This window comes from Mus pahari, chromosome 14 (assembly GCF_900095145.1).
Source record: "Mus pahari chromosome 14, PAHARI_EIJ_v1.1, whole genome shotgun sequence".
Taxonomy (NCBI): Eukaryota; Metazoa; Chordata; class Mammalia; order Rodentia; family Muridae; genus Mus; species Mus pahari.
Genome location: NC_034603.1, coordinates 42,228,527 through 42,239,745, shown reverse-complemented (window position 1 = coordinate 42,239,745; position 11,219 = coordinate 42,228,527). Strand labels below are relative to the sequence as shown.

The window sequence follows — 11,219 nt, the reverse complement described above, 5'->3', positions numbered from 1 at the left end:
TTCCTTCCTTCCTTCCTTCCTTCCTTTCTTTCTTTCTTTCTTTCTTTCTTTCTTTCTTTCTTTCTTTCTTTCTTTCTTTCTTTCTTTCTAATATACCCCTGAGAGAGGGTTTTTCTGTGTAGACCTGGTCGTTCTAGAACTTGCTCTGTTCTAGAACCAGGCTGGCCTTAAACTCACAGAAATCCACCTTCCTTTGCTTCCCAAGTGCTGGGATTACAGGTGTGTGCCACCACCACCCAGCTACTCATCCCTTCTTTCACTGTATCTGGGACTTCATCTTGCTGGCTCAGATGCTGGAAGTGGCTGGGGTGCCCCACTGGTGATATATGCTAAGGTCACTCATTGGCTCTGGCTCAGTTCCCAAGTTCTCTGCTCAGCATGAAATGTCCAAAATGGTGTCTTCACATGCCAGGGACTGCAGTTTGGACCCAGATTTGGATCACTTGGGAATCGGCTGTGTGTGTCCTTCCATACAACCTCTCTGGGTGGAGTGGCACAGCATAGTAGTCTCACCAGTCAGCCCTCACACGCTGGCTGGCTTTCCCTGGAGTAAGTGTTCCTAGAGATCAAGATGGAAGTTTCCAGAATTCCTGTGACTCAGCCATGGGAGTTAAATAATGGTACTTCAGTTTCATCATCTTGGTCAAAACAGTAACTAGGCTGATATAAGCAAAGGGCATCATTATCAGGAGATATGGTTCATGAAGAGATCAACTCTGGCTACCGTTCCCAGTCCTCTTTCTTTCTGGAACTCTCACTGGTCAAATATTAGGTCCTTTGGTATTTTCAATCTTTCTCCCTCAATCCCTTCCCCTCTCATATGCTAGGGCTAGGCTCTTGTGTTGAACTACAACCCTAGCCTCCCCATTATTTTACTAATTCCCAAGTCTCCTTTCTTGTACATGGACTGTTTTAATTTTATACCATTTTCTCCATGTGTCATGGATATAGCATCTCATCTTACCTCTCTGAGAATATGAATTCCTCGTGTGTTTTGAAGGTCCCCCTGCTTCCTCTCATTGTTTGCTTGCTTGCTTGCTTGCTTGCTTGCTTCCTTCCTTCCTTCCTTCCTTCCATCCTTCCTTCCTTCCTTCCTTCCTCTTTCCTTCCCTCCCTCCCCCTCCCTTTCTTTTTTTGTTTTTTTTGAAGGTCCCCCTGCTTCCTCTCATTGTTTGCTTCCTTCCTTCCTCTCCTTCCTTCCTCCCCTCCCTCTCCTTGCTCCCCCTCCCTCTCTCCCTCCCCCTTCCTCCCCCCTCCCTTTCTTTTCTTTTCTTTTTTTTTTTTTCAAGACAGAGTTTTTCTGTGTAGCCCTGGTTGTCCTGGAACTCACTCTGTAGACCAGGCTGGCCTCGAACTCAGAAATCTGCCTGCCTCTGCCTCCCAAATGCTGGGATTATAGGCGTGCGCCACCACGCCTGGCTCATTGTTTGCATTCTTAAGGTTCCTCTTGTTTATTTTGGTGCTGTGTTAAGAGATTTCCTCAGGCTTTCCCTCTGTGTCCATGAGTGAGACACTAGGAAGCCCATTGCAAGTTTAGTGGGGGACAATGTCTTGCTGCCTCTGGGAGTCAAAGTAATGGGGGTGATAGTGGTTATTAGCAGGCTGATGTTTCCCAGGGGGATAGGGTCTAGTGGGGAAGTGAGTGGGGGAGGTGCTCCAAAGGCTTAGCCTTTCTTTCTTTCTTTCCCCCCCCTCCCCCAGACAGGGTTTCTCTGTATAGCCCTGGCTTTCCTGGAACTCACTTTGTAGACCAGGCTGGCCTTGAACTCAGAAATCTGCCTGCTTCTGCCTCCCGAGTGCTGGGATTAAAGGTGTGTGCCACCACCACTGCTAGGCTTGGCCTTTCTAATATCCATTTCCACCTCATCTTTTGGTTCTATATTTCTGGTTGCCTGACTTCTGAACATCCTTTCTCGGCTACCTCTTCCTCTGTTACATTTGTTACAGCAATTCAGACCTCTTCCCCATTTTTATTTTCAGGGTGAGTGAGATAAATGCATGTGGTCAGCCCGACATGCCCATCACAGAAGTCTGAGCACACGATATCTCTGTCTCTACTTCCTAAAGGAAGCAAAGGAGCATACTTATCACTCCTTGTAAGCGATGCTTCAGTGTGATAAACGTCGCACATCCAAGCTGAGTGAGTCATAAAGTGAACACTCACACCCTTGCAGTCCAGGTTAAGAAATGCTTGTCAGCTAGGGCAAGCGCCGATATCCTGTGCCTTTGTGACTTTGTGCTTTTGAGCTTGAGTCTGAGGCTGTCCGTGACCTTGGGAGCTGGCTGCCTTTGCTCTGACTGTGATGTAGTTCTCAGCCGAGGCCAGGTAGTGTCGGGCAGAGGCGCTGACCACGTGAGAAGAGCTGCTCGGTTGGCAGTTTGCAGATGATTGGCGAGGGCAGCAGGGCACAGGTGTAGCCAGGTAGGGATATCTTAAGTGCTGGGGAAGTGGAGCTCTGGTTTAGCGGGTGACTTGCCTGCTACGTCCTCTCTCCTTGGGGGACTTCGCCTTCTCTCCTGCTCCCTTTGTTTTTATAGCCCTACCAGCTCTGCTGGGGCCGCCTCTCCTCGAATGGTCCCTCTGATTACCTTGGTGCCCCTGGAACCTGCTTCTGGTTAATGCTTTCCTCATCCCACTGTGTCTGAGGCAATTGCTTTATCATCTGCCTTTTGCAAACTTAGTTCTTCCCTGTCTGCATTATGGTCAAAGCATCCGCAACATATATTTCTAAAAACTGGACCTTTTGCTGTTTAACTGTCTCCCTTCTCTGCAACCAAGCCCTCTCAGCTTTGCCCCTTAATGCCTTGGGAGTCACATTCTTTCATTTCCTTGGCCATGAGCACTGTCCGCTCCTCCCGTTTCCTTCCCCTCTCTGCCTCCAGCCTTCTCTGCTGCCCTCACATTCACTTCTTGGAGACAGGCAGAGTGCCCCAACCCTGCTTTGGAGACCAGCCAGGTAGAGTTAAGTACCTGTGTTCCTCTACGTTGCTGTCTTCAACCCCTCTCCCTGCTCCTGTCATATTATTCAAAGGTTCCCTTTAACTGGCTCTGTTTTGCTTTAATGGACTTGTTCTTGAAGGCAACTTTGAGCCATTACCATAAAAGGACAATCGGCATGGCCTGCTCTGAATAGGTTCCTGTCAAAGCTGGAGTGTTGCAATGCAGATTGTCCCGCATCATGCACCATCTCGGGAGCCAGCTGGGTCGCATGCACTCCATGCAGGGAAGCGGTACAGCATGGAAGTCCCCCTTTTGCTGGAGGTGGTCAGGGTCATAAACTCTGGAACTAGATTACCCTAGTTCAAGGCTTACTCTGCTACTTGCCAGTAACATGACTTTGGGCATTACTTAACATGTCTGAGCCTCAGTTTCCCCATCAGCACAATGGGACCAATAATATTTCATCCACGGGATGTTGGTGAGTAGTTAATGAGAAGACCTCGTGGATTGCTGCCGTCAGCCTTTGAAGGACAGCTGCCACGTTCTCTCTGATACCTTAGCTCATCTCCCAGTTGGGCAGGCTTTCTTTTCCCTGGACCTCAAGGTACTTCCTTAAGTATATCTCTTTGTTTCTATGCCGAGACGGTTTGCCATGATTGCCAAACTCAAGCTTAGAGGGCTGGAGAGGGCACAAGCTGGTGTTCCCCCTTACACCCTGCAGTGATACACAGGCCAGGCAAAGATGCATTTCTCATGGTGAAGAGAAAGACCAGTGGAATTGGTGGCAGAGATCTGGGGTGCAAACCCGTCCTCTCCTTTCCATGTTGAGTCTTGAGGCCCTCATTGGACCCCCCCCCCCCCCCCGCCAGAGCTACCACCTGCTCATGCTGTAATGCTTTGGTCCATCCTGAAAGGTGCTTGCTCAGCAAAGACTCATCTTCTCAGGGAGTGATGACTTGCCTGTGTGGGTCACACTAGGGGTGACCGGGGGTTCACAGCCGTCTCTCCATGGCTCAACGGCCTTATTGTGCCTCGTGCTTTCTGGCTGCCCTTCTCCTACCCTTGTCCTAGTTTAGGGCTTCAAGGTTCTCCAGGGAAGGGCAGAGCCATCTGTAACCAACACATCTGAGGAGATGCTGCAGCCATCTCGCCTTGAGCGAGTTTTCCCAGGTTCCCAGATGCGTTTGTCTCTTGCTACTTGAGTGTGAGTTATAGTAGAGTCCATGCTTAGCGTAGCTAACGATCTTCTGTGAAGCACCCCCCCCCCCACTTCCCCGATGCACGGGCCTCTGCTGTTTGTGCACTTATGGGAACCTGAAAGCTCCAATAGCTCCCTCCTCTTCTCTTCCTTTACATAGGGTCCCGCCATTCAGTAAGCGCTTTCTGAATGTCTGTCTGTAAATGCATAGCCCTTCCTGACACATTCTTGTGGGGCTGTGGCTGCTCATTTCTGGCTTGCTCAGCCGGAGCTGACTTCTGAGGAGAGAGGCACCGGTTACTCAATGACTTTATAATTAGGCTATCAGATAACATCTCTCGGGTTTCTCCCAGGTGCTGCTGGTCTGTGTATCCATGAGTCATGGAATTGAATTGGGGGAGATTCAAGTCACGGAAGGTTCAACATTAGGCTCTGAATCTCTGTGGTGACCTTAGACTATACATGAGGATGGGATGGAATACCTAGGCCAACCCTGCTGGGTATCCATATGTGAGCTATACGTGTTCCATCCTGTAGGGTTCATCAGGGGGGCAGAATCTGCCTGCTTCCGGCACCGTAGCCTCTCATTCTTGTCAGTTCTGCAGGGATCCTGCCCTCCTTTCACATTGGCCCCAGCATGGCAGGATGGATGTTAGTGATCCAGCTCCTATGCACACTTGTGGCGTCTGTGTGTCCCTTCCTGTCTTTCACCAGGGATGCAGTGGGGGCTCTCACATCCAGCCTCTTAGACTTTGGAGCATCCGTATCCAGGTTATCCAGATTTCATATCTGTTCTTATCGCCGCCCACCTCTGCTCTCTGACTGGCTTCCTGATCCTTCTCCATCAGACTTACTTCTTTTGGTGGGGACACCAGCAATCAACACCCTAGCTGTGGGCATCATCTGCTGTACCCAGATACTGTTTTGAGGACTTGCCATGCCTTTCTCAGAATGGCAGGGCAGGGAGACTGATACCAACCACTTCAGATGCGGAAGCTGGCAGGCAGAGAGGGGAAATAGCCTGACCACATAGCTAGTCAGGGTTGAGGCTGGGAGTGAAGTTCAGGCCTGTCAGACACTCACACTGGTGCTCTGGTACAGTCTGTCTCCCTCCCTCAGGCTGGAGCCCAGCTCTCTAACATGTCCAGTTAGCATGGACAGACATTTGCAGACATGATGACATCCTAGCAAATCTGGATACTAGAATAAGGGCTGGGTGGCCTGGTAGGCTGCTGCTGCTTCTAATAATTCTTCTTTTTGTTGTTCTTCAATTCTTCTAATTCTTCTTCTAATTCTTTTTCTTCTTCCTCTTCTTTCTCCTCCTCCTCCTCCTCCTCCTCCTCCTCCTCCTAGTTTTTTGAGACATGATTTCTCTGTGTAGCCCTGGCTGTCCTGGAACTTGTTTTGGAGATCAGGGCCTGGACCTCACAGAGATCCGCCTGCCTCTGCCTTCTGAGTGCAGGGATTAAAGGCGTGCGCCACCACGCCTAGCTTCTGGTAGACTTCTTTGAGCATGAAGCCTTCACTGCCAAGTCCCTTCTGTCTGCTCCGTGCACCTTATCCTGTGACACACGATTCTCTGCTCCTGTGAAGACTAATTCTGTAGGGGGAACAGGAGTAAGCATCAACTCGTCTGTTCTGTCTTCTCTGCAGAGGGTTAAGCAGAGACACCAAGAAGTAGAGGGTCTATCTGTCTGGGCCAGAGCTCAGCCTGCCTTCCAAGCTACCCCTCTTCCCCCTGTGCCTCAGGCTGAGTCCTTTGGGAGCGTTTGGTTTTGTTCTAGTTTCTAGGTCACCATTTCAGTGCTCGTCAGCTCTGTAGGGTGGGCCTTGCGAAAAGGTAGAACTCTTAACATTTTTCCTAACTCACGACTGAGCACCTGGTGCTTATAAGTCCTGGGTGTGGGGCAGAGAGGGCCCTTTAACAGTGGCAGTGGCAAGGAAGCCCCCTTTGGCCCCATGTGTGTTCACTGCCCCTGCTGCAAAGCAAGGATAGTCTCATCAGTTGGGGTCTAGGGGATCGGAAGGCAGCTGGAGAGGAGATTAAGCAGCAGGAGACTTCAGCCCCACATACCTTGGTCCTTTTTCAAGAATTGAGATAGAATTCATATACCGTGAAGTGGCATTCTCCAGGCTTCTGTTCATGCATAGGGTTGTACAACCACCATGACGGTCTAGCTCTACAATATCGTAGCCATCCATTAGCCGTGTTCCCTTTGCCTCCTCCTTCAAGGTCTTGGCAACTACTGATCTGCATCCCGGCTTTGGATTTGCTGGTTCTGGACCTCTCAGAACCATCTAGAGCTGTGGTTTTCAACCTTCCTAATGCTGTGACCTGCTGTGACCCTTTAATCCAGTTCCTCATGTTGTGGTGACCCCAGTCATAAAATTATTTCATTGCTACTTCATAACTGTAATTTTTTTTTTTTTTTTTTTTGGTTTTTCGAGACAGGGTTTCTCTGTATAGCTCTGGCTGTCCTGGAACTCACTTTGTAGACCAGGCTGACCTCGAACTCAGAAATCCACCTGCCTCTGCCTCCCGAGTGCTGGGATTAAAGGTGTGTGCCACCATGCCCAGCTCATAACTGTAATTTTGCTACTGTTGTGAGTCATTAATGTAAATATCTGTGTTTCTGATGGTCTTAGGTGTCCCCTGTGAAAGGGTCCCTGCCCACAGGTTGAGAACCACTGATCTAGTATGTGTCCCTCTGCGAGACTGACTGTTTTCATTTAGCATTTTGCTTTCAGGGTTCATCGGATGATAGTGCAGTCCATGCATCATTCCCGTTTGTGGTGAAACAATATTGCATTTTACAGACCACTTGCATTTCGGCTATCCGTTCATCGTATGGGATATTGGGGTCATTTCTGTCCTTTGCTCTGTGACTCATACTTGGTGTCCCCTTTTGTTTGGTTTTCTTGAGAAGCTATTCAGTGCATACAGCTGTCTGTATGCCCCTAGGTTGGCTAATTTGGAAAGCAAGTGTAAGTGCCTGTGGGGTGGCTGGGGAGCCAGGGTGGTAGGAGATGAAGGTTTGTGAGAACTCTCTGCCAGAGGGAGGCCTTGCACCTGGCCCCTGGGCCATCTGTTACTAGGTGGGTATTTTGCTGTTGTTGATTATTAACCAGTGGGTGGTTATGATCCTGAGAGCAAATCTCCAGGGGCAAGGACTGTTGCTGTATTTGAGATGATGAAGTGTTTTCCCAGACATTTAAACAGCCGAGGTCCTTGCTTCTCTTTCTGCACTCAGAGATAGATCACCTTTTTTTTTTTTTTTTTAAGTTTACTTTACTGGTATCTTTTTAAAAATTAAGTACACACCTGTGCACACACCTCTGTGTGTGCATGTGTGCCTTGGTGTACCCTCATGCCATGGTTTGCAGGTGAAGGTCAGAGGGCAACTTGTGGGGATTGGTTCTTCCATTCTACCATGTGGGGTTGTTGGAAGCTGAACCCGGGTCATCAGGCTTTGTGGCTTTACCCACTGAGCCATCCTGCTTGTCCCAGATTGACATTTTATGAATCCCATTGGAAATGTTGTCATTGTTCTAGTCTACATTTGTACAGAGCTTCATAGTTTTATTCCATAGTATTGCTTTTAATCCCACAGAACATCACTACTCCTGCATTTGCGTCAAGGTACAGAGGTGAGGTCACATGGCAGAGTAACAGGAAGAGCCAAATTTGAACCCAGGAATCACTTGATTCTAACTGTAGGGCATTCTCTATAGTGATGGACAAAAGACAGTGTGCTGTTGCAAGGGGCCCAGGTCACAGCCTTTTGAGGGTAGAGGCATGGACCCTGGATGCTGAAATGGTGTCACAGGGACCTCCCAAGAATTGCCCAGCTTCTACTCCCAGGCCTCTTTGTCCTTCATTGTTAAGATTGCATTTTGCTAAAGCCAGGTGGGGGCTCTTCTGGCCACCTGGTACCTTCCTCCCTGCCCTGGGATCTCCTATGCTTCAAAAAGCCAATCTCCCAGTAGAGAATGTTAGCTCACTTGGCGCTGCAGGAGCCGGGATGCTGAGTGGGCTTCAGTTCCAGGAACGCCTGGAGGACCCACTCATTCAGTGCCTGCCTGCCTCTCTATTTCAGCTGAGAGTAAGGCCTTCCTCCTCCCTTCTGCCTTCTCTCCGTCTTCCTCTTCCCTTCTCCTTTCCACCACCTGTCCTTATCATCAGCGCCTTCCCTTATGCGTTCCCAAGGGCCCCTGAGTAAATGTGGGGCCATGTGACTTTACAGCATATGTTCCTGTTTGTCTGGGCTAGTGGGAGGGCAGTTTCCAATCTCAGGTTCGTGACACCGCAGCTCCCAAGAAACTCATTACTTCTGGTAATGATTTACCTTTTGCTTATAACAAATGAGAGTGGTCAAGGTTGTCCCTGGATAGAATCACATCAATTTCACCTACGAATGTGTGATGTGTTTGCTGAGTGAGAGAGAAAGAGCAGGAACTCCACGGAGCGTGTGGCTCTCACCTTATCTTTGTGTCAGCTGGTGACTGGGTCTGGCCCTGGTGTCCTGGGGGAGGCCTTGGCTCATATGTAAATGTCATTGTCAAGAGGGCTAGTGCAGAACAAGGTCAGGCTCAGCCGATCAGAGTATGGGCAGCGGGTTGAGGTAGAAGCTGGAGTTTCACCTTCTTCATTCTGGTCTCTCAATCACAAGGCTAAGGGTAGATGTGAGAACTGGTATATTGCTTTCCCAGGGTAGCTCTTACCGAGTGCTAGAACTAGCTTGAGACAACAGACATTTCTTTTCTCAGTTCTGACATCTAATAAGATGTCAACGGAAACACAGTGGCTCGATGGCCCCCCGCAGAAGGGTCCTTCCTGTCTTTTATTTGCTGGCATTTGGCATGTTGCTTAGCATCTCTCCATTTGCAGCCACATCACTCTTCCATCTAAGTTTATCATGCCACTGTGTGATGTGGGCCTGTAAGCTTACAGTGCCTTCTCTTCTTACATGGGCATTGGGCTTGTTAAAGTCCTTGCTCACAGCCTCATCTGAACCTCCATGACATCCGCAGAGACTCTGCTTTCAGATAGGGCCCTATTCATAGGTGCTACAGGTTGAGATGTCAACATACTCTTTTTTGAGGGGACACACTTCAACCAACAGTAGGCATTTAGCTCTTAAATAGGAGGTAAGGATGGAAGCAAGAGGGTGCCAAGAGGAACCATGAGTTATAGGTTTAGTTGATGTTATCTAGATGCCAAGGCAAGGTGGGTTCTAATGCCTGAGTAAAGGCCCGTGTGTACCCTGAGTCTTTTGCAGGGTAGTAGCCATCCTTGGGTTCATCTCCCATCCCCATCTGGACTCCTAGACCCATCTTGGGAGTTATAAGGGAACCATTGGTCATAAGTGTTCTTTCCTGCCCCACTATCACTTGGGAAATCGTTCTGACTGGAAGCTACCCTGTGTGGTCCTAATCATTCCCTGGTCCTGGATGCTGATCCAGCATCCTGCATCCAGGGGAAGCAGGCTGGTGCGTGGGAAAAGGTTAGGGATTCCTAGATCTTGGACAGTAATTGCATTTACTCTGGCCCCATGGGTGTGGGTATGGGACTAGATAGCATGTCTATGCATAGTGTCCATTAATGAGTGGTGTGAAAATCTCGTCACATCATCCTCCCTCATCCCCAAGGTTGTCCCTGGAGATTCAGGACCCCTGTCAGTTAAGGTCTAAGTCATCTCCACAAATCATCTCCAGAGGCATGGGTGGAAGTTCTCAGTTGAGACCAGACCATCTTACCTTCTCTCACAGAAAATTTGCTTCTTCTTGGTTCTCTGCCAGTGTCCCAGCTCCCAAAGGAGGTGCCCTTATCTTTGCCCTAGGGTACCCGAGGGTGCCATTTCCCACCCTTGATCAACCTTGTGGCTTTCCGTGGATAGATGAAAGAGGGCTGAGTGGAAGAGGGAGAAGGCAGAGAACAGAGGGCAGAGGGCAGAGGCTATGCCGGGCCAGCTTTGGGAGGCAGGTGAGGGCATAGCAGTAGCCACAGCTAAGTTGATATATGGAAAGTGAGGTTGGTAGCTTGTGTGTGTGTCTGATTCTTGTCCTCCCTGGTTCGTGGACCAATAACAGTCTCAATCAATAGATAAGAGACCTCTTCCATTCCAATATCCTAAGTCCTGTTACCAAGGTGTAGGAAGAAGTAAGGACAGAGGCAGATGGAGGAGAAGAAGGGAGCTGGCCAGGGTGGAGGTTGGATCCTGAGCCAAATCAGATGTTCACCAGTCTCCCTGTCTGACTGCTTAGAGACCAGAACGGGTGGCCGACTGCAAGGGAAGCAAGAGGCTCTGTGCTAGACGGTATGGCTGCGTCTTGAGCCTGGTTTCTCAAGAGGTGTTAGACTGTCCTAGCCTGTGATCTTGGGCAGCCACTATGAGACTGTATCTGGGCTCCAGGCTCCAGGGATGGGCTTTCTCTTTGGAAAGCTGGGGAGCATGGCTCTAGGGAATATGGGTTTCCCACCTGAAGCAGCCTGGGATGGGGCTGTCACTACTGGGACGTGGGCCAGGAAGAAGTAGAGTGAGTGTTCTCTCCAGTGGGGAATGGTGGTGTTGGTCACTTAACATAGACACAGGCTGACTGTTGGGTGCTTTAGAATGGGGCTCCTGTGAAGCTAGGGGTTTTAACTGCTCAATTGTGATCTCTGTCTTGGCTTTCCATCCTCCCCACCCTACCCCCAGGGCACATCAGAGTTCCTGGACCACTGGGGGGGAATCCCCCATCCCTGCCCAGATGGTCCTGTTGCATAACTTGCTGTGGAAGTTTCTCCCAACCTAAGCAGTCTGGTTGGTGATGGGACAGCAAACAAGCTCTTCCTGGTCACCAGCAAGGGCCAGATGGGAAGTGGGGTGTGTGTGAGAGCAGCGTTTCTATGGCAACACAACTCTGTTTAGCTGCCTCAAACCTGGCCCTACCCTACACGGACTAAAATAAGTTTTACCTGTAGCTTTTACAGCAGGCAGCCCTGTCCTCCCAAGGGTAGGTCTACACCAGCTCCCCCACCCCTTGAGTGTGTGTGTGTGTGTATGTGTGTGTGTGTGTGTGTGTGTGTGTGTGTGTGTG

At 49.6% G+C, this 11,219-nt stretch overlaps 1 protein-coding gene across 6 annotated transcripts in view; it reads left to right on the top strand.

The window, feature by feature from the left end:
• Rap1gap2 (RAP1 GTPase activating protein 2) overlaps positions 1–11,219 on the top strand; it is a 204,300-nt gene that overhangs the window by 90,853 nt on the left and 102,228 nt on the right. The window lies entirely within an intron of this gene.